The following is a 21,239-nucleotide window of genomic DNA, read 5'->3' on the forward strand; positions in this document are numbered from 1 at the left end:
CTTTAACTCGCCCAAGGGCGGTGGCCGCCGGCTCCGCCCGCGCCGGGGCCCCGCTGCAGGCCCCGCCTCCTCAGGCCCCTCCCACCACGGCGCGCGCGCCGGAGGGGGCGCTCCCCGCCGGCCCGGCCCGCCAGGCGGCCAGAAGGCGGCCCTGGAAGGCAGCCGCACCCCAGACGCCCCCGGGGTGCCTGGCCCGGACCCAGGCTCCGCCGCGGGCCCGGTTGCCGTCCCTTCGGCCAGCGAGCCCCTCGACCTGCACCTGGCCGCCCCCACCGGCGCCCCGCCCCGGTGCCGCCACCTGTGTGCCGGTGGGTGTGTCCCTCCACAGCTCCCTCCGGCAAAAGCCTCGCCCCCCGCCGTGTCGCCGCCGCGGCCGGGTGCGGGAGCGGGATCGAGGGCAGGGGCTGCTTCCCCGGGCCTGCCGGCCGCCAGGGGCGGGCTCCTGAGCCCGGCAGGTGGTGTGCGGGCAAGGGTGGCCTCGCCGGGGCTGAGGGGCCGTGGCGACACGATGGTGGCTCCCAGTGGCTTCGGGCCAGCTGCTGTCGGGCAGGAGGGCCGGCCCGGGTTGCGGCTGGGCGGCGCCTAGCGCCGCGTGGGCGGGCAGGGGCGATGCCCAAGGGACCGCGGGCCCCGGGCACTGAAGCCTCCGGGGCCACGTCCCTGTGAGCGACGGGCGGGATCTTGGCGGGGCGCCAAGCGCCGAAGGGTTCGCTGGGTCACGCCCGCCCTCGGCTGGGAGGGGGTGGCCAAACCCTCCGCCTCCGCCACCGCCCGGTACCTGAGACCTCCGTTCCCCCTGCCTGGGCGGGCGACGGGGTCCTGCCGGGGCGGGCTGACCGCCAGGCTGGCGGTGAGGCGCAAGCGCCAGCGAAAGTGGGCCTCAAGAGGCAGCCCGCCGTCCCCGCCCCCGTCTACGGCCATACTACCCTGAACGCGCCCGATCTCGTCTGATCTCGGAAGCTAAGCAGGGTCGGGCCTGGTTAGTACTTGGATGGGAGACCGCCTGGGAATACCGGGTGCTGTAGGCTTTTTGCCTCCCGCTCCGCCTTCTCCTTTAACTCGCCCGCGGGCGGTGGCCGCCGGCTCCGCCCGCGCCGGGGCCCCGCTGCAGGCCCCGCCTCCTCAGGCCCCTCCCACCACGGCACGCGCGCCGGAGGGGGCGCTCCCCGCCGGCCCGGCCCGCCAGGCGGCCAGAAGGCGGCCCTGGAAGGCAGCCGCACCCCAGACGCCCCCGGGGTGCCTGGCCCGGACCCAGGCTCCGCTGCGGGCCCGGTTGCCGTCCCTTCGGCCAGCGAGCCCGTCGACCTGCACCTGGCCGCCCCCACCGGCGCCCCGCCCCGGGGCCGCCACCTGTGTGCCGGTGGCTGTGTCCCTCCACAGCTCCCTCCGGCAAAAGCCCCGCCCCCCGCCGTGTCGCCGCCGCTGCCGGGTGCGGGAGCGGGATCGAGGGCAGGGGCCGCTTCCCCGGGCCTGCCGGCCGCCAGGGGCGGGCTCCTGAGCTCGGCGGGTGGTGTGCGGGCAAGGGTGGCCTCGCCGGGGCTGAGGGGCCGTGGCGACACGATGGTGGCTCCCAGTGGCTTCGGGCCAGCTGCTGTCGGGCAGGAGGGCCGGCCCGGGTTGCGGCTGGGCGGCGCCTAGCGCCGCGTGGGCGGGCAGGGGCGATGCCCAAGGGACCGCGGGCCCCGGGCACTGAAGCCTCCGGGGCCACGTCCCTGTGAGCGACGGGCGGGATCTTGGCGGGGCGCCAAGCGCCGAAGGGTTCGCTGGGTCACGCCCGCCCTCGGCTGGGAGGGGGTGGCCAAACCCTCCGCCTCCGCCGCCGCCCGGTACCCGAGACCTCCGTTCCCCCTGCCTGGGCGGGCGACGGGGTCCTGCCGGGGCGGGCTGACCGCCAGGCTGGCGGTGAGGCGCAAGCGCCAGCGAAAGTGGGCCTCAAGAGGCAGCCCGCCGTCCCCGCCCCCGTCTACGGCCATACCACCCTGAACGCGCCCGATCTCGTCTGATCTCGGAAGCTAAGCAGGGTCGGGCCTGGTTAGTACTTGGATGGGAGACCGCCTGGGAATACCGGGTGCTGTAGGGTTTTTGCCTCCCGCTCCGCCTTCTCCTTTAACTCGCCCGCGGGCGGTGGCCGCCGGCTCCGCCCGCGCCCGGGTCCCGCAGCAGGCCCCGCCTCCTCAGGCCCCTCTCACCACGGCGCGCGCGCCGGAGGGGGCGCTCCCCGCCAGCCCGGCCCGCCAGGCGGCCAGAAGGCGGCCCTGGAAGGCAGCCGCACCCCAGACGCCCCCGGGGTGCCTGGCCCAGACCCAGGCTCCGCCGCGGGCCCGATTGCCGTGCCTTCCGCCAGCGAGCCCCTCGACCTGCACCTGGCCGCCACCACCGGCGACCCGCCCCGGGGCCGCCACCTGTGTGCCGGTGGGTGTGTCCCTCCACAGCTCCCTCCGGCAAAAGCCCCGCCCCCCGCCGTGTCGCCGCCGCGGCCGGGTGCGGGAGCGGGATCGAGGGCAGGGGCCGCTTCCCCTGGCCTGCCGTCCGCCAGGGGCGGGCTACTGAGCCCGGCGGGTGGTGTGCGGGCAAGGGTGGCCTCGCCGGGGCTGAGGGGCCGTGGCGACACGATGGTGGCTCCCAGTGGCTTCGGGCCAGCTGCTGTCGGGCAGGAGGGCCGGCCCGGGCTGCGGCCGGGCGGCGCCTAGCGCCGCGTGGGCGGACAGGGGCGATGCCCAAGGGACCGCGGGCCCCGGGCCCTGAAGCCTCCGGGGCCACGTCCCTGTGAGCGACGGGCCGGATCTTGGGCGGGGCGCCAAGCGCCGAAGGGTTCGCTGGGTCACGCCCGCCCTCGGCTGGGAGGGGGTGGCCAAACCCTCCGCCTCCGCCACCGCCCGGTACCCGAGACCTCCGTTCCCCCTGCCTGGGCGGGCGACGGGGTCCTGCCGGGGCGGGCTGACCGCCAGGCTGGCGGTGAGGCGCAAGCGCCAGCGAAAGTGGGCCTCAAGAGGCAGCCCGCCGTCCCCGTCCCGTCTACGGCCATACCACCCTGAACGCGCCCGATCTCGTCTGATCTCGGAAGCTAAGCAGGGTCGGGCCTGGTTAGTACTTGGATGGGAGACCGCCTGGGAATACCGGGTGCTGTAGGCTTTTTGCCTCCCGCTCCGCCTTCTCCTTGAACTCGCCCGCGGGCGGTGGCCGCCGGCTCCGCCCGCGCCGGGGCTCCGCTGCAGGCCCCGCCTCCTCAGGCCCCTCGCACCACGGCGCGCGCGCCGGAGGGGGCGCTCCCCGCCGGTCCGGCCCGCCAGGCGGCCAGAAGGCGGCCCTGGAAGGCAGCCGCACCCCAGATGCCCCCGGGGTGCCTGGCCCGGACCCAGGCTCCGCCGCGGGCCCGGTTGCCGTGCCTTCGGCCAGCGAGCCCGTCGACCTGCACTTGGCCGCCCCCACCGGCGCCCCGCCCCGGGGCCGCCACCTGTGTGCCGGTGGGTGTGTCCCTCCACAGCTCCCTCCGGCAAAAGCCCCGCCCCCGCCGTGTCGCCGCCGCGGCCGGGTGCGGGAGCGGGATCGAGGGCAGGGGCCGCTTCCCCGGGCCTGCCGGCCGCCAGGGGCGGGCTCCTGAGCTCGGCGGGTGGTGTGCGGGCAAGGGTGGCCTCGCCGGGGCTGAGGGGCCGTGGCGACACGATGGTGGCTCCCAGTGGCTTCGGGCCAGCTGCTGTCGGGCAGGAGGGCCGGCCCGGGCTGCGGCCGGGCGGCGCCTAGCGCCGCGTGGGCGGGCAGGGGCGATGCCCAAGGGACCGTGGGCCCCGGGCCCTGAAGCCTCCGGGGCCACGTCCCTGTGAGCGACGGGCGGGATCTTGGCGGGGCGCCAAGCGCCGAAGGGTTCGCTGGGTCACGCCCGCCCTCGGCTGGGAGGGGGTGGCCAAACCCTCCGCCTCCGCCACCGCCCGGTACCCGAGACATCCGTTCCCCCTGCCTGGGCGGGCGACGGGGTCCTGCTGGGGCGGGCTGACCGCCAGGCTGGCGGTGAGGCGCAAGCGCCAGCGAAAGTGGGCCTCAAGAGGCAGCCCGCCGTCCCCGCCCCCGTCTACGGCCATACCACCCTGGACGCGCCCGATCTCGTCTGATCTCGGAAGCTAAGCAGGGTCGGGCCTGGTTAGTACTTGGATGGGAGACCGCCTGGGAATACCGGGTGCTGTAGGCTTTTTGCCTCCCGCTCCGCCTTCTCCTTTAACTCGCCCGCGGGCGGTGGCCGCCGGCTCCGCCCGCGCCGGGGCCCCGCTGCAGGCCCCGCCTCCTCAGGCCCCTCCCACCACGGCGCGCGCGCCGGAGGGGGCGCTCCCCGCCGGCCCGGCCCGCCAGGCGGCCAGAAGGCGGCCCTGGAAGGCAGCCGCACCCCAGACGCCCCCGGGGTGCCTGGCCCGGACCCAGGCTCCACCGCGGGCCCGGTTGCCGTCCCTTCGGCCAGCGAGCCCCTCGACCTGCACCTGGCCGCCCCCACCGGCGCCCCGCCCCGGGGCCGCCACCTGTGTGCCGGTGGGTGTGTCCCTCCACAGCTCCCTCCGGCAAAAGACCCGCCCCCCGCCGTGTCGCCGCCGCGGCCGGGTGCGGGAGCGGGATCGAGGGCAGGGGCCGCTTCCCCGGGCCTGCCGGCCGCCAGGGGCGGGCTCCTGAGCTCGGCGGGTGGTGTGCGGGCAAGGGTGGCCTCGCCGGGGCTGAGGGGCCGTGGCGACACGATGGTGGCTCCCAGTGGCTTCGTGCCAGCTGCTGTCGGGCAGGAGGGCCGGCCCGGGCTGCGGCTGGGCGGCGCCTAGCGCCGCGTGGGCGGGCAGGGGCGATGCCCAAGGGACCGCGGGCCCCGGGCCCTGAAGCCTCCGGGGCCACGTCCCTGTGAGCGACGGGCCGGAACTTGGGCGGGGCGCCTAGCGCCGAAGGGTTCGCTGGGTCACGCCCGCCCTCGGCTGGGAGGGGGTGGCCAAACCCTCCGCCTCCGCCACCGCCCGGTACCCGAGACCTCCGTTCCCCCTGCCTGGGCGGGCGACGGGGTCCTGCCGGGGCGGGCTGACCGCCAGGCTGGCGGTGAGGCGCAAGCGCCAGCGAAAGTGGGCCTCAAGAGGCAGCCCGCCGTCCCCGCCCCCGTCTACGGCCATACCACCCTGAACGCGCCCGATCTCGTCTGATCTCGGAAGCTAAGCAGGGTCGGGCCTGGTTAGTACTTGGATGGGAGACCGCCTGGGAATACCGGGTGCTGTAGGCTTTTTGCCTCCCGCTCCGCCTTCTCCTTTAACTCGCCCGCGGGCGGTGGCCGCCGGCTCCGCCCGCGCCGGGGCCCCGCTGCAGGCCCCGCCTCCTCAGGCCCCTCCAACCACGGCGCGCGCGCCGGAGGGGGCGCTCCCCGCCAGCCCGGCCCGCCAGGCGGCCAGAAGGCGGCCCTGGAAGGCAGCCGCACCCCAGACGCCCCCGGGGTGCCTGGCCCGGACCCAGGCTCCGCCGCGGGCCCGATTGCCGTGCCTTCCGCCAGCGAGCCCCTCGACCTGCACCTGGCCGCCCCCACCGGCGCCCCGCCACGGGGCCGCCACCTGTGTGCCGGTGGGTGTGTCCCTCCACAGCTCCCTCCGGCAAAAGCCCCGCCCCCCGCCGTGTCGCCGCCGCTGCCGGGTGCGGGAGCGGGATCGAGGGCAGGGGCCGCTTCCCCGGGCCTGCCGGCCGCCAGGGGCGGGCTCCTGATCTCGGCGGGTGGTGTGCGGGCAAGGGTGGCCTCGCCGGGGCTGAGGGGCCGTGGCGACACGATGGTGGCTCCTAGTGGCTTCGGGCCAGCTGCTGTCGGGCAGGAGGGCCGGCCCGGGCTGCGGCTGGGCGGCGCCTAGCGCCGCGTGGGCGGGCAGGTGCGATGCCCAAGGGACCGCGGGCTCCGGGCCCTGAAGCCTCCGGGGCCACGTCCATGTGAGCGACGGGCCGGATCTTGGGCGGGGCGCCAAGCGCGGAAGGGTTCGCTGGGTCACGCCCGCCCTCGGCTGGGAGGGGGTGGCCAAACCCTCCGCCTCCGCCACCGCCCGGTACCCGAGACCTCCGTTCCCCCTGCCTGGGCGGGCGACGTGGTCCTGCCGGGGCGGGCTGACCGCCAGGCTGGCGGTGAGGCGCAAGCGCCAGCGAAAGTGGGCCTCAAGAGGCAGCCCGCCGTCCCCGCCCCCGTCTACGGCCATACCACCCTGAACGCGCCCGATCTCGTCTGATCTCGGAAGCTAAGCAGGGTCGGGCCTGGTTAGTACTTGGATGGGAGACCGCCTGGGAATACCGGGTGCTGTAGGCTTTTTGCCTCCCGCTCCGCCTTCTCCTTTACTCGCCCGCGGGCGGTGGCCGCCGGCTCCGCCCGCGCCGGGGCCCCGCTGCAGGCCCCTCCTCCTCAGGCCCCTCCCACCACGGCGCACGCGCCGGAGGGGGCGCTCCCCGCCGGCCCGGCCCGCCAGGCGGCCAGAAGGCGGCCCTGGAAGGCAGCCGCACCCCAGACGCCCCCAGGGTGCCTGGCCCGGACCCAGGCTCCGCCGCGGGCCCGGTTGCCGTCCCTTCGGCCAGCGAGCCCCTCGACCTGCACCTGGCCGCCCCCTCCGGCGCCCCGCCCCGGGGCCGCCACCTGTGTGCCGGTGGGTGTGTCCCTCCACAGCTCCCTCCGGCAAAAGCCCCGCCCCCAGCCGTGTCGCCGCCGCGGCCGGGTGCGGGAGCGGGATCGAGGGCAGGGGCCTCTTCCCCGGGCCTGCCGGCCGCCAGGGGCGGGCTCCTGAGCTCGGCGGGTGGTGTGCGGGCAAGGGTGGCCTCGCCGGGGCTGAGGGGCCGTGGCGACACGATGGTGGCTCCCAGTGGTTTCGGGCCAGCTGCTGTCGGGCAGGAGGGCCGCCCCGGGCTGCGGCTGGGCGGCGCCTAGCGCCGCGTGGGCGGGCAGGGGCGATGCCCAAGGGACCGCGGGCCCCGGGCCCTGAAGCCTCCGGGGCCACGTCCCTGTGAGCGACGGGCCGGATCTTGGGCGGGGCGCCAAGCGCCGAAGGGTTCGCTGGGTCACGCCCGCCCTCGGCTGGGAGGGGGTGGCCAAACCCTCCGCCTCCGCCACCGCCCGGTACCCGAGACCTCCGTTCCCCCTGCCTGGGCGGGCGACGGGGTCCTGCCGGGGCGGGCTGACCGCCAGGCTGGCGGTGAGGCGCAAGCGCCAGCGAAAGTGGGCCTCAAGAGGCAGCCCGCCGTCCCCGTCCCGTCTACGGCCATACCACCCTGAACGCGCCCGATCTCGTCTGATCTCGGAAGCTAAGCAGGGTCGGGCCTGGTTAGTACTTGGATGGGAGACCGCCTGGGAATACCGGGTGCTGTAGGCTTTTTGCCTCCCGCTCCGCCTTCTCCTTTAACTCGCCCTCGGGCGGTGGCCGCCGGCTCCGCCCGCGCCGGGGCCCCGCTGCAGGCCCCGCCTCCTCAGTCCCCTCCCACCACGGCGCGCGCGCCGGAGGGGGCGCTCCCCGCCGGCCCGGCCCGCCAGGGGGCCAGAAGGCGGCCCTGGAAGGCAGCCGCACCCCAGACGCCCCCGGGGTGCCTGGCCCGGACCCAGGCTCCGCCGCGGGCCCGGTTGCCGTGCCTTCGGCCAGCGAGCCCGTCGACCTGCACCTGGCCGCCCCCACCGGCGCCCCGCCCCGGGGCCGCCACCTGTGTGCCGGTGGGTGTGTCCCTCCACAGCTCCCTCAGGCAAAAGCCCAGCCCCCGCCGTGTCGCCGCCGCGGCCGTGTGCGGGAGCGGGATCGAGGGCAGGGGCCGCTTCCCCGGGCCTGCCGGCCGCCAGGGGCGGGCTCCTGAGCTCGGCGGGTGGTGTGCGGGCAAGGGTGGCCTCGCCGGGGCTGTGGGGCCGTGGCGACACGATGGTGGCTCCCAGTGGCTTCGGGCCAGCTGCTGTCGGGCAGGAGGGCCGGCCCGGGATGCGGCCGGGCGGCGCCTAGCGCCGCGTGGTCGGGCAGGGGCGATGCCCAAGGGACCGCGGACCCCGGGCCCTGAAGCCTCCGGGGCCACGTCCCTGTGAGCGACGGGCCGGATCTTGGGCGGGGCGCCAAGCGCCGAAGGGTTCGCTGGGTCACGCCCGCCCTCGGCTGGGAGGGGGTGGCCAAACCCTCCGCCTCCGCCACCGCCCGGTACCCGAGACCTCCGTTCCCCCTGCCTGGGCGGGCGACGGGGTCCTGCCGGGGCGGGCTGACCGCCAGGCTGGCGGTGAGGCGCAAGCGCCAGCGAAAGTGGGCCTCAAGAGGCAGCCCGCCGTCCCCGTCCCGTCTACGGCCATACCACCCTGAACGCGCCCGATCTCGTCTGATCTCGGAAGCTAAGCAGGGTCGGGCCTGGTTAGTACTTGGATGGGAGACCTCCTGGGAATACCGGGTGCTGTAGGCTTTTTGCCTCCCGCTCCGCCTTCTCCTTGAACTCGCCCGCGGGCGCTGGCCGCCGGCTCCGCCCGCGCCGGGGCTCCGCTGCAGGCCCCGCCTCCTCAGGCCCCTCGCACCACGGCGCGCGCGCCGGAGGGGGCGCTCCCCGCCGGCCCGGCCCGCCAGGCGGCCAGAAGGCGGCCCTGGAAGGCAGCCGCACCCCAGACGCCCCCGGGGTGCCTGGCCCGGACCCAGGCTCCGCCGCGGGCCCGGTTGCCGTCCCTTCGGCCAGCGAGCCCCTCGACCTGCACCTGGCCGCCCCCACCGGCGCCCCGCCCCGGTGCCGCCACCTGTGTGCCGGTGGGTGTGTCCCTCCACAGCTCCCTCCGGCAAAAGCCTCGCCCCCCGCCGTGTCGCCGCCGCGGCCGGGTGCGGGAGCGGGATCGAGGGCAGGGGCTGCTTCCCCGGGCCTGCCGGCCGCCAGGGGCGGGCTCCTGAGCCCGGCAGGTGGTGTGCGGGCAAGGGTGGCCTCGCCGGGGCTGAGGGGCCGTGGCGACACGATGGTGGCTCCCAGTGGCTTCGGGCCAGCTGCTGTCGGGCAGGAGGGCCGGCCCGGGTTGCGGCTGGGCGGCGCCTAGCGCCGCGTGGGCGGGCAGGGGCGATGCCCAAGGGACCGCGGGCCCCGGGCACTGAAGCCTCCGGGGCCACGTCCCTGTGAGCGACGGGCGGGATCTTGGCGGGGCGCCAAGCGCCGAAGGGTTCGCTGGGTCACGCCCGCCCTCGGCTGGGAGGGGGTGGCCAAACCCTCCGCCTCCGCCACCGCCTGGTACCCGAGACCTCCGTTCCCCCTGCCTGGGCGGGCGACGGGGTCCTGCCGGGGCGGGCTGACCGCCAGGCTGGCGGTGAGGCGCAAGCGCCAGCGAAAGTGGGCCTCAAGAGGCAGCCCGCCGTCCCCGCCCCCGTCTACGGCCATACTACCCTGAACGCGCCCGATCTCGTCTGATCTCGGAAGCTAAGCAGGGTCGGGCCTGGTTAGTACTTGGATGGGAGACCGCCTGGGAATACCGGGTGCTGTAGGCTTTTTGCCTCCCGCTCCGCCTTCTCCTTTAACTCGCCCGCGGGCGGTGGCCGCCGGCTCCGCCCGCGCCGGGGCCCCGCTGCAGGCCCCGCCTCCTCAGGCCCCTCCCACCACGGCACGCGCGCCGGAGGGGGCGCTCCCCGCCGGCCCGGCACGCCAGGCGGCCAGAAGGCGGCCCTGGAATGCAGCCGCACCCCAGACGCCCCCGGGGTGCCTGGCCCGGACCCAGGCTCCGCCGCGGGCCCGGTTGCCGTCCCTTCGGCCAGCGAGCCCGTCGACCTGCACCTGGCCGCCCCCACCGGCGCCCCGCCCCGGGGCCGCCACCTGTGTGCCGGTGGCTGTGTCCCTCCACAGCTCCCTCCGGCAAAAGCCCCGCCCCCCGCCGTGTCGCCGCCGCTGCCGGGTGCGGGAGCGGGATCGAGGGCAGGGGCCGCTTCCCCGGGCCTGCCGGCCGCCAGGGGCGGGCTCCTGAGCTCGGCGGGTGGTGTGCGGGCAAGGGTGGCCTCGCCGGGGCTGAGGGGCCGTGGCGACACGATGGTGGCTCCCAGTGGCTTCGGGCCAGCTGCTGTCGGGCAGGAGGGCCGGCCCGGGTTGCGGCTGGGCGGCGCCTAGCGCCGCGTGGGCGGGCAGGGGCGATGCCCAAGGGACCGCGGGCCCCGGGCACTGAAGCCTCCGGGGCCACGTCCCTGTGAGCGACGGGCGGGATCTTGGCGGGGCGCCAAGCGCCGAAGGGTTCGCTGGGTCACGCCCGCCCTCGGCTGGGAGGGGGTGGCCAAACCCTCCGCCTCCGCCACCGCCCGGTACCCGAGACCTCCGTTCCCCCTGCCTGGGCGGGCGACGGGGTCCTGCCGGGGCGGGCTGACCGCCAGGCTGGCGGTGAGGCGCAAGCGCCAGCGAAAGTGGGCCTCAAGAGGCAGCCCGCCGTCCCCGCCCCCGTCTACGGCCATACCACCCTGAACGCGCCCGATCTCGTCTGATCTCGGAAGCTAAGCAGGGTCGGGCCTGGTTAGTACTTGGATGGGAGACCGCCTGGGAATACCGGGTGCTGTAGGGTTTTTGCCTCCCGCTCCGCCTTCTCCTTTAACTCGCCCGCGGGCGGTGGCCGCCGGCTCCGCCCGCGCCCGGGTCCCGCTGCAGGCCCCGCCTCCTCAGGCCCCTCCCACCACGGCGCGCGCGCCGGAGGGGGCGCTCCCCGCCAGCCCGGCCCGCCAGGCGGCCAGAAGGCGGCCCTGGAAGGCAGCCGCACCCCAGACGCCCCCGGGGTGCCTGGCCCAGACCCAGGCTCCGCCGCGGGCCCGATTGCCGTGCCTTCCGCCAGCGAGCCCCTCGACCTGCACCTGGCCGCCACCACCGGCGACCCGCCCCGGGGCCGCCACCTGTGTGCCGGTGGGTGTGTCCCTCCACAGCTCCCTCCGGCAAAAGCCCCGCCCCCCGCCGTGTCGCCGCCGCGGCCGGGTGCGGGAGCGGGATCGAGGGCAGGGGCCGCTTCCCCTGGCCTGCCGTCCGCCAGGGGCGGGCTACTGAGCCCGGCGGGTGGTGTGCGGGCAAGGGTGGCCTCGCCGGGGCTGAGGGGCCGTGGCGACACGATGGTGGCTCCCAGTGGCTTCGGGCCAGCTGCTGTCGGGCAGGAGGGCCGGCCCGGGCTGCGGCCGGGCGGCGCCTAGCGCCGCGTGGGCGGACAGGGGCGATGCCCAAGGGACCGCGGGCCCCGGGCCCTGAAGCCTCCGGGGCCACGTCCCTGTGAGCGACGGGCCGGATCTTGGGCGGGGCGCCAAGCGCCGAAGGGTTCGCTGGGTCACGCCCGCCCTCGGCTGGGAGGGGGTGGCCAAACCCTCCGCCTCCGCCACCGCCCGGTACCCGAGACCTCCGTTCCCCCTGCCTGGGCGGGCGACGGGGTCCTGCCGGGGCGGGCTGACCGCCAGGCTGGCGGTGAGGCGCAAGCGCCAGCGAAAGTGGGCCTCAAGAGGCAGCCCGCCGTCCCCGTCCCGTCTACGGCCATACCACCCTGAACGCGCCCGATCTCGTCAGATCTCGGAAGCTAAGCAGGGTCGGGCCTGGTTAGTACTTGGATGGGAGACCGCCTGGGAATACCGGGTGCTGTAGGCTTTTTGCCTCCTGCTCCGCCTTCTCCTTTAACTCGCCCAAGGGCGGTGGCCGCCGGCTCCGCCCGCGCCGGGGCCCCGCTGCAGGCCCCGCCTCCTCAGGCCCCTCCCACCACGGCGCGCGCGCCGGAGGGGGCGCTCCCCGCCGGCCCGGCCCGCCAGGCGGCCAGAAGGCGGCCCTGGAAGGCAGCCGCACCCCAGACGCCCCCGGGGTGCCTGGCCCGGACCCAGGCTCCGCCGCGGGCCCGGTTGCCGTCCCTTCGGCCAGCGAGCCCCTCGACCTGCACCTGGCCGCCCCCACCGGCGCCCCGCCCCGGTGCCGCCACCTGTGTGCCGGTGGGTGTGTCCCTCCACAGCTCCCTCCGGCAAAAGCCTCGCCCCCCGCCGTGTCGCCGCCGCGGCCGGGTGCGGGAGCGGGATCGAGGGCAGGGGCTGCTTCCCCGGGCCTGCCGGCCGCCAGGGGCGGGCTCCTGAGCCCGGCAGGTGGTGTGCGGGCAAGGGTGGCCTCGCCGGGGCTGAGGGGCCGTGGCGACACGATGGTGGCTCCCAGTGGCTTCGGGCCAGCTGCTGTCGGGCAGGAGGGCCGGCCCGGGTTGCGGCTGGGCGGCGCCTAGCGCCGCGTGGGCGGGCAGGGGCGATGCCCAAGGGACCGCGGGCCCCGGGCACTGAAGCCTCCGGGGCCACGTCCCTGTGAGCGACGGGCGGGATCTTGGCGGGGCGCCAAGCGCCGAAGGGTTCGCTGGGTCACGCCCGCCCTCGGCTGGGAGGGGGTGGCCAAACCCTCCGCCTCCGCCACCGCCCGGTACCTGAGACCTCCGTTCCCCCTGCCTGGGCGGGCGACGGGGTCCTGCCGGGGCGGGCTGACCGCCAGGCTGGCGGTGAGGCGCAAGCGCCAGCGAAAGTGGGCCTCAAGAGGCAGCCCGCCGTCCCCGCCCCCGTCTACGGCCATACTACCCTGAACGCGCCCGATCTCGTCTGATCTCGGAAGCTAAGCAGGGTCGGGCCTGGTTAGTACTTGGATGGGAGACCGCCTGGGAATACCGGGTGCTGTAGGCTTTTTGCCTCCCGCTCCGCCTTCTCCTTTAACTCGCCCGCGGGCGGTGGCCGCCGGCTCCGCCCGCGCCGGGGCCCCGCTGCAGGCCCCGCCTCCTCAGGCCCCTCCCACCACGGCACGCGCGCCGGAGGGGGCGCTCCCCGCCGGCCCGGCCCGCCAGGCGGCCAGAAGGCGGCCCTGGAAGGCAGCCGCACCCCAGACGCCCCCGGGGTGCCTGGCCCGGACCCAGGCTCCGCTGCGGGCCCGGTTGCCGTCCCTTCGGCCAGCGAGCCCGTCGACCTGCACCTGGCCGCCCCCACCGGCGCCCCGCCCCGGGGCCGCCACCTGTGTGCCGGTGGCTGTGTCCCTCCACAGCTCCCTCCGGCAAAAGCCCCGCCCCCCGCCGTGTCGCCGCCGCTGCCGGGTGCGGGAGCGGGATCGAGGGCAGGGGCCGCTTCCCCGGGCCTGCCGGCCGCCAGGGGCGGGCTCCTGAGCTCGGCGGGTGGTGTGCGGGCAAGGGTGGCCTCGCCGGGGCTGAGGGGCCGTGGCGACACGATGGTGGCTCCCAGTGGCTTCGGGCCAGCTGCTGTCGGGCAGGAGGGCCGGCCCGGGTTGCGGCTGGGCGGCGCCTAGCGCCGCGTGGGCGGGCAGGGGCGATGCCCAAGGGACCGCGGGCCCCGGGCACTGAAGCCTCCGGGGCCACGTCCCTGTGAGCGACGGGCGGGATCTTGGCGGGGCGCCAAGCGCCGAAGGGTTCGCTGGGTCACGCCCGCCCTCGGCTGGGAGGGGGTGGCCAAACCCTCCGCCTCCGCCGCCGCCCGGTACCCGAGACCTCCGTTCCCCCTGCCTGGGCGGGCGACGGGGTCCTGCCGGGGCGGGCTGACCGCCAGGCTGGCGGTGAGGCGCAAGCGCCAGCGAAAGTGGGCCTCAAGAGGCAGCCCGCCGTCCCCGCCCCCGTCTACGGCCATACCACCCTGAACGCGCCCGATCTCGTCTGATCTCGGAAGCTAAGCAGGGTCGGGCCTGGTTAGTACTTGGATGGGAGACCGCCTGGGAATACCGGGTGCTGTAGGGTTTTTGCCTCCCGCTCCGCCTTCTCCTTTAACTCGCCCGCGGGCGGTGGCCGCCGGCTCCGCCCGCGCCCGGGTCCCGCAGCAGGCCCCGCCTCCTCAGGCCCCTCTCACCACGGCGCGCGCGCCGGAGGGGGCGCTCCCCGCCAGCCCGGCCCGCCAGGCGGCCAGAAGGCGGCCCTGGAAGGCAGCCGCACCCCAGACGCCCCCGGGGTGCCTGGCCCAGACCCAGGCTCCGCCGCGGGCCCGATTGCCGTGCCTTCCGCCAGCGAGCCCCTCGACCTGCACCTGGCCGCCACCACCGGCGACCCGCCCCGGGGCCGCCACCTGTGTGCCGGTGGGTGTGTCCCTCCACAGCTCCCTCCGGCAAAAGCCCCGCCCCCCGCCGTGTCGCCGCCGCGGCCGGGTGCGGGAGCGGGATCGAGGGCAGGGGCCGCTTCCCCTGGCCTGCCGTCCGCCAGGGGCGGGCTACTGAGCCCGGCGGGTGGTGTGCGGGCAAGGGTGGCCTCGCCGGGGCTGAGGGGCCGTGGCGACACGATGGTGGCTCCCAGTGGCTTCGGGCCAGCTGCTGTCGGGCAGGAGGGCCGGCCCGGGCTGCGGCCGGGCGGCGCCTAGCGCCGCGTGGGCGGACAGGGGCGATGCCCAAGGGACCGCGGGCCCCGGGCCCTGAAGCCTCCGGGGCCACGTCCCTGTGAGCGACGGGCCGGATCTTGGGCGGGGCGCCAAGCGCCGAAGGGTTCGCTGGGTCACGCCCGCCCTCGGCTGGGAGGGGGTGGCCAAACCCTCCGCCTCCGCCACCGCCCGGTACCCGAGACCTCCGTTCCCCCTGCCTGGGCGGGCGACGGGGTCCTGCCGGGGCGGGCTGACCGCCAGGCTGGCGGTGAGGCGCAAGCGCCAGCGAAAGTGGGCCTCAAGAGGCAGCCCGCCGTCCCCGTCCCGTCTACGGCCATACCACCCTGAACGCGCCCGATCTCGTCTGATCTCGGAAGCTAAGCAGGGTCGGGCCTGGTTAGTACTTGGATGGGAGACCGCCTGGGAATACCGGGTGCTGTAGGCTTTTTGCCTCCCGCTCCGCCTTCTCCTTGAACTCGCCCGCGGGCGGTGGCCGCCGGCTCCGCCCGCGCCGGGGCTCCGCTGCAGGCCCCGCCTCCTCAGGCCCCTCGCACCACGGCGCGCGCGCCGGAGGGGGCGCTCCCCGCCGGTCCGGCCCGCCAGGCGGCCAGAAGGCGGCCCTGGAAGGCAGCCGCACCCCAGATGCCCCCGGGGTGCCTGGCCCGGACCCAGGCTCCGCCGCGGGCCCGGTTGCCGTGCCTTCGGCCAGCGAGCCCGTCGACCTGCACTTGGCCGCCCCCACCGGCGCCCCGCCCCGGGGCCGCCACCTGTGTGCCGGTGGGTGTGTCCCTCCACAGCTCCCTCCGGCAAAAGCCCCGCCCCCGCCGTGTCGCCGCCGCGGCCGGGTGCGGGAGCGGGATCGAGGGCAGGGGCCGCTTCCCCGGGCCTGCCGGCCGCCAGGGGCGGGCTCCTGAGCTCGGCGGGTGGTGTGCGGGCAAGGGTGGCCTCGCCGGGGCTGAGGGGCCGTGGCGACACGATGGTGGCTCCCAGTGGCTTCGGGCCAGCTGCTGTCGGGCAGGAGGGCCGGCCCGGGCTGCGGCCGGGCGGCGCCTAGCGCCGCGTGGGCGGGCAGGGGCGATGCCCAAGGGACCGTGGGCCCCGGGCCCTGAAGCCTCCGGGGCCACGTCCCTGTGAGCGACGGGCGGGATCTTGGCGGGGCGCCAAGCGCCGAAGGGTTCGCTGGGTCACGCCCGCCCTCGGCTGGGAGGGGGTGGCCAAACCCTCCGCCTCCGCCACCGCCCGGTACCCGAGACCTCCGTTCCCCCTGCCTGGGCGGGCGACGGGGTCCTGCCGGGGCGGGCTGACCGCCAGGCTGTCGGTGAGGCGCAAGCGCCAGCGAAAGTGGACCTCAAGAAGCAGCACGCCGTCCCCGCCCCCGTCTACGGCCATACCACCCTGAACGCGCCCGATCTCGTCTGATCTCGGAAGCTTAAGCAGGGTCGGGCCTGGTTAGTACTTGGATGGGAGACCGCCTGGGAATACCGGGTGCTGTAGGCTTTTTGCCTCCCGCTCCGCCTTCTCCTTTACTCGCCCGCGGGCGGTGGCCGCCGGCTCCGCCCGCGCGGGGGCCCCGCTGCAGGCCCCTCCTCCTCAGGCCCCTCCCACCACGGCGCACGCGCCGGAGGGGGCGCTCCCCGCCGGCCCGGCCCGCCAGGCGGCCAGAAGGCGGCCCTGGAAGGCAGCCGCACCCCAGACGCCCCCAGGGTGCCTGGCCCGGACCCAGGCTCCGCCGCGGGCCCGGTTGCCGTCCCTTCGGCCAGCGAGCCCCTCGACCTGCACCTGGCCGCCCCCTCCGGCGCCCCGCCCCGGGGCCGCCACCTGTGTGCCGGTGGGTGTGTCCCTCCACAGCTCCCTCCGGCAAAAGCCCCGCCCCCAGCCGTGTCGCCGCCGCGGCCGGGTGCGGGAGCGGGATCGAGGGCAGGGGCCTCTTCCCCGGGCCTGCCGGCCGCCAGGGGCGGGCTCCTGAGCTCGGCGGGTGGTGTGCGGGCAAGGGTGGCCTCGCCGGGGCTGAGGGGCCGTGGCGACACGATGGTGGCTCCCAGTGGTTTCGGGCCAGCTGCTGTCGGGCAGGAGGGCCGCCCCGGGCTGCGGCTGGGCGGCGCCTAGCGCCGCGTGGGCGGGCAGGGGCGATGCCCAAGGGACCGCGGGCCCCGGGCCCTGAAGCCTCCGGGGCCACGTCCCTGTGAGCGACGGGCCGGATCTTGGGCGGGGCGCCAAGCGCCGAAGGGTTCGCTGGGTCACGCCCGCCCTCGGCTGGGAGGGGGTGGCCAAACCCTCCGCCTCCGCCACCGCCCGGTACCCGAGACCTCCGTTCCCCCTGCCTGGGCGGGCGACGGGGTCCTGCCGGGGCGGGCTGACCGCCAGGCTGGCGGTGAGGCGCAAGCGCCAGCGAAAGTGGGCCTCAAGAGGCAGCCCGCCGTCCCCGTCCCGTCTACGGCCATACCACCCTGAACGCGCCCGATCTCGTCTGATCTCGGAAGCTAAGCAGGGTCGGGCCTGGTTAGTACTTGGATGGGAGACCGCCTGGGAATACCGGGTGCTGTAGGCTTTTTGCCTCCCGCTCCGCCTTCTCCTTTAACTCGCCCTCGGGCGGTGGCCGCCGGCTCCGCCCGCGCCGGGGCCCCGCTGCAGGCCCCGCCTCCTCAGTCCCCTCCCACCACGGCGCGCGCGCCGGAGGGGGCGCTCCCCGCCGGCCCGGCCCGCCAGGGGGCCAGAAGGCGGCCCTGGAAGGCAGCCGCACCCCAGACGCCCCCGGGGTGCCTGGCCCGGACCCAGGCTCCGCCGCGGGCCCGGTTGCCGTGCCTTCGGCCAGCGAGCCCGTCGACCTGCACCTGGCCGCCCCCACCGGCGCCCCGCCCCGGGGCCGCCACCTGTGTGCCGGTGGGTGTGTCCCTCCACAGCTCCCTCAGGCAAAAGCCCAGCCCCCGCCGTGTCGCCGCCGCGGCCGTGTGCGGGAGCGGGATCGAGGGCAGGGGCCGCTTCCCCGGGCCTGCCGGCCGCCAGGGGCGGGCTCCTGAGCTCGGCGGGTGGTGTGCGGGCAAGGGTGGCCTCGCCGGGGCTGTGGGGCCGTGGCGACACGATGGTGGCTCCCAGTGGCTTCGGGCCAGCTGCTGTCGGGCAGGAGGGCCGGCCCGGGATGCGGCCGGGCGGCGCCTAGCGCCGCGTGGTCGGGCAGGGGCGATGCCCAAGGGACCGCGGACCCCGGGCCCTGAAGCCTCCGGGGCCACGTCCCTGTGAGCGACGGGCCGGATCTTGGGCGGGGCGCCAAGCGCCGAAGGGTTCGCTGGGTCACGCCCGCCCTCGGCTGGGAGGGGGTGGCCAAACCCTCCGCCTCCGCCACCGCCCGGTACCCGAGACCTCCGTTCCCCCTGCCTGGGCGGGCGACGGGGTCCTGCCGGGGCGGGCTGACCGCCAGGCTGGCGGTGAGGCGCAAGCGCCAGCGAAAGTGGGCCTCAAGAGGCAGCCCGCCGTCCCCGTCCCGTCTACGGCCATACCACCCTGAACGCGCCCGATCTCGTCTGATCTCGGAAGCTAAGCAGGGTCGGGCCTGGTTAGTACTTGGATGGGAGACCTCCTGGGAATACCGGGTGCTGTAGGCTTTTTGCCTCCCGCTCCGCCTTCTCCTTGAACTCGCCCGCGGGCGCTGGCCGCCGGCTCCGCCCGCGCCGGGGCTCCGCTGCAGGCCCCGCCTCCTCAGGCCCCTCGCACCACGGCGCGCGCGCCGGAGGGGGCGCTCCCCGCCGGCCCGGCCCGCCAGGCGGCCAGAAGGCGGCCCTGGAAGGCAGCCGCACCCCAGACGCCCCCGGGGTGCCTGGCCCGGACCCAGGCTCCGCCGCGGGCCCGGTTGCCGTCCCTTCGGCCAGCGAGCCCCTCGACCTGCACCTGGCCGCCCCCACCGGCGCCCCGCCCCGGTGCCGCCACCTGTGTGCCGGTGGGTGTGTCCCTCCACAGCTCCCTCCGGCAAAAGCCTCGCCCCCCGCCGTGTCGCCGCCGCGGCCGGGTGCGGGAGCGGGATCGAGGGCAGGGGCTGCTTCCCCGGGCCTGCCGGCCGCCAGGGGCGGGCTCCTGAGCCCGGCAGGTGGTGTGCGGGCAAGGGTGGCCTCGCCGGGGCTGAGGGGCCGTGGCGACACGATGGTGGCTCCCAGTGGCTTCGGGCCAGCTGCTGTCGGGCAGGAGGGCCGGCCCGGGTTGCGGCTGGGCGGCGCCTAGCGCCGCGTGGGCGGGCAGGGGCGATGCCCAAGGGACCGCGGGCCCCGGGCACTGAAGCCTCCGGGGCCACGTCCCTGTGAGCGACGGGCGGGATCTTGGCGGGGCGCCAAGCGCCGAAGGGTTCGCTGGGTCACGCCCGCCCTCGGCTGGGAGGGGGTGGCCAAACCCTCCGCCTCCGCCACCGCCTGGTACCCGAGACCTCCGTTCCCCCTGCCTGGGCGGGCGACGGGGTCCTGCCGGGGCGGGCTGACCGCCAGGCTGGCGGTGAGGCGCAAGCGCCAGCGAAAGTGGGCCTCAAGAGGCAGCCCGCCGTCCCCGCCCCCGTCTACGGCCATACTACCCTGAACGCGCCCGATCTCGTCTGATCTCGGAAGCTAAGCAGGGTCGGGCCTGGTTAGTACTTGGATGGGAGACCGCCTGGGAATACCGGGTGCTGTAGGCTTTTTGCCTCCCGCTCCGCCTTCTCCTTTAACTCGCCCGCGGGCGGTGGCCGCCGGCTCCGCCCGCGCCGGGGCCCCGCTGCAGGCCCCGCCTCCTCAGGCCCCTCCCACCACGGCACGCGCGCCGGAGGGGGCGCTCCCCGCCGGCCCGGCACGCCAGGCGGCCAGAAGGCGGCCCTGGAATGCAGCCGCACCCCAGACGCCCCCGGGGTGCCTGGCCCGGACCCAGGCTCCGCCGCGGGCCCGGTTGCCGTCCCTTCGGCCAGCGAGCCCGTCGACCTGCACCTGGCCGCCCCCACCGGCGCCCCGCCCCGGGGCCGCCACCTGTGTGCCGGTGGCTGTGTCCCTCCACAGCTCCCTCCGGCAAAAGCCCCGCCCCCCGCCGTGTCGCCGCCGCTGCCGGGTGCGGGAGCGGGATCGAGGGCAGGGGCCGCTTCCCCGGGCCTGCCGGCCGCCAGGGGCGGGCTCCTGAGCTCGGCGGGTGGTGTGCGGGCAAGGGTGGCCTCGCCGGGGCTGAGGGGCCGTGGCGACACGATGGTGGCTCCCAGTGGCTTCGGGCCAGCTGCTGTCGGGCAGGAGGGCCGGCCCGGGTTGCGGCTGGGCGGCGCCTAGCGCCGCGTGGGCGGGCAGGGGCGATGCCCAAGGGACCGCGGGCCCCGGGCACTGAAGCCTCCGGGGCCACGTCCCTGTGAGCGACGGGCGGGATCTTGGCGGGGCGCCAAGCGCCGAAGGGTTCGCTGGGTCACGCCCGCCCTCGGCTGGGAGGGGGTGGCCAAACCCTCCGCCTCCGCCACCGCCCGGTACCCGAGACCTCCGTTCCCCCTGCCTGGGCGGGCGACGGGGTCCTGCCGGGGCGGGCTGACCGCCAGGCTGGCGGTGAGGCGCAAGCGCCAGCGAAAGTGGGCCTCAAGAGGCAGCCCGCCGTCCCCGCCCCCGTCTACGGCCATACCACCCTGAACGCGCCCGATCTCGTCTGATCTCGGAAGCTAAGCAGGGTCGGGCCTGGTTAGTACTTGGATGGGAGACCGCCTGGGAATACCGGGTGCTGTAGGGTTTTTGCCTCCCGCTCCGCCTTCTCCTTTAACTCGCCCGCGGGCGGTGGCCGCCGGCTCCGCCCGCGCCCGGGTCCCGCTGCAGGCCCCGCCTCCTCAGGCCCCTCCCACCACGGCGCGCGCGCCGGAGGGGGCGCTCCCCGCCAGCCCGGCCCGCCAGGCGGCCAGAAGGCGGCCCTGGAAGGCAGCCGCACCCCAGACGCCCCCGGGGTGCCTGGCCCAGACCCAGGCTCCGCCGCGGGCCCGATTGCCGTGCCTTCCGCCAGCGAGCCCCTCGACCTGCACCTGGCCGCCACCACCGGCGACCCGCCCCGGGGCCGCCACCTGTGTGCCGGTGGGTGTGTCCCTCCACAGCTCCCTCCGGCAAAAGCCCCGCCCCCCGCCGTGTCGCCGCCGCGGCCGGGTGCGGGAGCGGGATCGAGGGCAGGGGCCGCTTCCCCTGGCCTGCCGTCCGCCAGGGGCGGGCTACTGAGCCCGGCGGGTGGTGTGCGGGCAAGGGTGGCCTCGCCGGGGCTGAGGGGCCGTGGCGACACGATGGTGGCTCCCAGTGGCTTCGGGCCAGCTGCTGTCGGGCAGGAGGGCCGGCCCGGGCTGCGGCCGGGCGGCGCCTAGCGCCGCGTGGGCGGACAGGGGCGATGCCCAAGGGACCGCGGGCCCCGGGCCCTGAAGCCTCCGGGGCCACGTCCCTGTGAGCGACGGGCCGGATCTTGGGCGGGGCGCCAAGCGCCGAAGGGTTCGCTGGGTCACGCCCGCCCTCGGCTGGGAGGGGGTGGCCAAACCCTCCGCCTCCGCCACCGCCCGGTACCCGAGACCTCCGTTCCCCCTGCCTGGGCGGGCGACGGGGTCCTGCCGGGGCGGGCTGACCGCCAGGCTGGCGGTGAGGCGCAAGCGCCAGCGAAAGTGGGCCTCAAGAGGCAGCCCGCCGTCCCCGTCCCGTCTACGGCCATACCACCCTGAACGCGCCCGATCTCGTCAGATCTCGGAAGCTAAGCAGGGTCGGGCCTGGTTAGTACTTGGATGGGAGACCGCCTGGGAATACCGGGTGCTGTAGGCTTTTTGCCTCCTGCTCCGCCTTCTCCTTTAACTCGCCCAAGGGCGGTGGCCGCCGGCTCCGCCCGCGCCGGGGCCCCGCTGCAGGCCCCGCCTCCTCAGGCCCCTCCCACCACGGCGCGCGCGCCGGAGGGGGCGCTCCCCGCCGGCCCGGCCCGCCAGGCGGCCAGAAGGCGGCCCTGGAAGGCAGCCGCACCCCAGACGCCCCCGGGGTGCCTGGCCCGGACCCA

At 76.8% G+C, this 21,239-nt stretch overlaps 20 non-coding genes across 20 annotated transcripts; all 20 read left to right on the forward strand.

Annotated features, from left to right (window-relative positions):
- The first annotated feature begins 909 nt into the window (after nucleotides 1-909).
- LOC149745379 (5S ribosomal RNA) lies at nucleotides 910-1,028 on the forward strand. The gene has a single exon (XR_016389796.1). It is a non-coding gene; the product is annotated as a 5S ribosomal RNA (ribosomal RNA).
- Nucleotides 1,029-1,961: 933 nt separating this feature from the next.
- On the forward strand, nucleotides 1,962-2,080 carry LOC149745380 (5S ribosomal RNA). The gene has a single exon (XR_016390014.1). It is a non-coding gene; the product is annotated as a 5S ribosomal RNA (ribosomal RNA).
- A 933-nt stretch (nucleotides 2,081-3,013) lies between these two features.
- LOC149745381 (5S ribosomal RNA) lies at nucleotides 3,014-3,132 on the forward strand. The gene has a single exon (XR_016390695.1). It is a non-coding gene; the product is annotated as a 5S ribosomal RNA (ribosomal RNA).
- Nucleotides 3,133-4,064: 932 nt separating this feature from the next.
- On the forward strand, nucleotides 4,065-4,183 carry LOC149745382 (5S ribosomal RNA). The gene has a single exon (XR_016389839.1). It is a non-coding gene; the product is annotated as a 5S ribosomal RNA (ribosomal RNA).
- A 934-nt stretch (nucleotides 4,184-5,117) lies between these two features.
- LOC149745383 (5S ribosomal RNA) lies at nucleotides 5,118-5,236 on the forward strand. Its single transcript, XR_016390696.1, has one exon. It is a non-coding gene; the product is annotated as a 5S ribosomal RNA (ribosomal RNA).
- Nucleotides 5,237-6,170: 934 nt separating this feature from the next.
- On the forward strand, nucleotides 6,171-6,289 carry LOC149745384 (5S ribosomal RNA). The gene has a single exon (XR_016390697.1). It is a non-coding gene; the product is annotated as a 5S ribosomal RNA (ribosomal RNA).
- Nucleotides 6,290-7,221: 932 nt separating this feature from the next.
- LOC149745385 (5S ribosomal RNA) lies at nucleotides 7,222-7,340 on the forward strand. The gene has a single exon (XR_016390698.1). It is a non-coding gene; the product is annotated as a 5S ribosomal RNA (ribosomal RNA).
- Nucleotides 7,341-8,272: 932 nt separating this feature from the next.
- LOC149745386 (5S ribosomal RNA) lies at nucleotides 8,273-8,391 on the forward strand. The gene has a single exon (XR_016389093.1). It is a non-coding gene; the product is annotated as a 5S ribosomal RNA (ribosomal RNA).
- A 933-nt stretch (nucleotides 8,392-9,324) lies between these two features.
- On the forward strand, nucleotides 9,325-9,443 carry LOC149745387 (5S ribosomal RNA). The gene has a single exon (XR_016389797.1). It is a non-coding gene; the product is annotated as a 5S ribosomal RNA (ribosomal RNA).
- A 933-nt stretch (nucleotides 9,444-10,376) lies between these two features.
- Nucleotides 10,377-10,495, forward strand: LOC149745388 (5S ribosomal RNA). Its single transcript, XR_016390015.1, has one exon. It is a non-coding gene; the product is annotated as a 5S ribosomal RNA (ribosomal RNA).
- A 933-nt stretch (nucleotides 10,496-11,428) lies between these two features.
- Nucleotides 11,429-11,547, forward strand: LOC149745389 (5S ribosomal RNA). The gene has a single exon (XR_016389628.1). It is a non-coding gene; the product is annotated as a 5S ribosomal RNA (ribosomal RNA).
- Nucleotides 11,548-12,480: 933 nt separating this feature from the next.
- LOC149745390 (5S ribosomal RNA) lies at nucleotides 12,481-12,599 on the forward strand. Its single transcript, XR_016389798.1, has one exon. It is a non-coding gene; the product is annotated as a 5S ribosomal RNA (ribosomal RNA).
- Nucleotides 12,600-13,532: 933 nt separating this feature from the next.
- On the forward strand, nucleotides 13,533-13,651 carry LOC149745391 (5S ribosomal RNA). Its single transcript, XR_016390017.1, has one exon. It is a non-coding gene; the product is annotated as a 5S ribosomal RNA (ribosomal RNA).
- A 933-nt stretch (nucleotides 13,652-14,584) lies between these two features.
- Nucleotides 14,585-14,703, forward strand: LOC149745392 (5S ribosomal RNA). The gene has a single exon (XR_016390699.1). It is a non-coding gene; the product is annotated as a 5S ribosomal RNA (ribosomal RNA).
- Nucleotides 14,704-15,635: 932 nt separating this feature from the next.
- LOC149745393 (5S ribosomal RNA) lies at nucleotides 15,636-15,755 on the forward strand. Its single transcript, XR_016390305.1, has one exon. It is a non-coding gene; the product is annotated as a 5S ribosomal RNA (ribosomal RNA).
- A 932-nt stretch (nucleotides 15,756-16,687) lies between these two features.
- Nucleotides 16,688-16,806, forward strand: LOC149745394 (5S ribosomal RNA). The gene has a single exon (XR_016390700.1). It is a non-coding gene; the product is annotated as a 5S ribosomal RNA (ribosomal RNA).
- A 932-nt stretch (nucleotides 16,807-17,738) lies between these two features.
- LOC149745395 (5S ribosomal RNA) lies at nucleotides 17,739-17,857 on the forward strand. The gene has a single exon (XR_016389104.1). It is a non-coding gene; the product is annotated as a 5S ribosomal RNA (ribosomal RNA).
- Nucleotides 17,858-18,790: 933 nt separating this feature from the next.
- Nucleotides 18,791-18,909, forward strand: LOC149745396 (5S ribosomal RNA). Its single transcript, XR_016389799.1, has one exon. It is a non-coding gene; the product is annotated as a 5S ribosomal RNA (ribosomal RNA).
- Nucleotides 18,910-19,842: 933 nt separating this feature from the next.
- LOC149745397 (5S ribosomal RNA) lies at nucleotides 19,843-19,961 on the forward strand. The gene has a single exon (XR_016390018.1). It is a non-coding gene; the product is annotated as a 5S ribosomal RNA (ribosomal RNA).
- Nucleotides 19,962-20,894: 933 nt separating this feature from the next.
- On the forward strand, nucleotides 20,895-21,013 carry LOC149745398 (5S ribosomal RNA). The gene has a single exon (XR_016389630.1). It is a non-coding gene; the product is annotated as a 5S ribosomal RNA (ribosomal RNA).
- Nucleotides 21,014-21,239: the final 226 nt, after the last annotated feature.

The sequence above is a fragment of the Delphinapterus leucas genome, chromosome 19, assembly GCF_059928025.1.
Source record: "Delphinapterus leucas isolate spDelLeu-1000000601 "Yukka" chromosome 19, BTC_Dleu_Yukka2, whole genome shotgun sequence".
NCBI classification, from domain to species: Eukaryota; Metazoa; Chordata; class Mammalia; order Artiodactyla; family Monodontidae; genus Delphinapterus; species Delphinapterus leucas.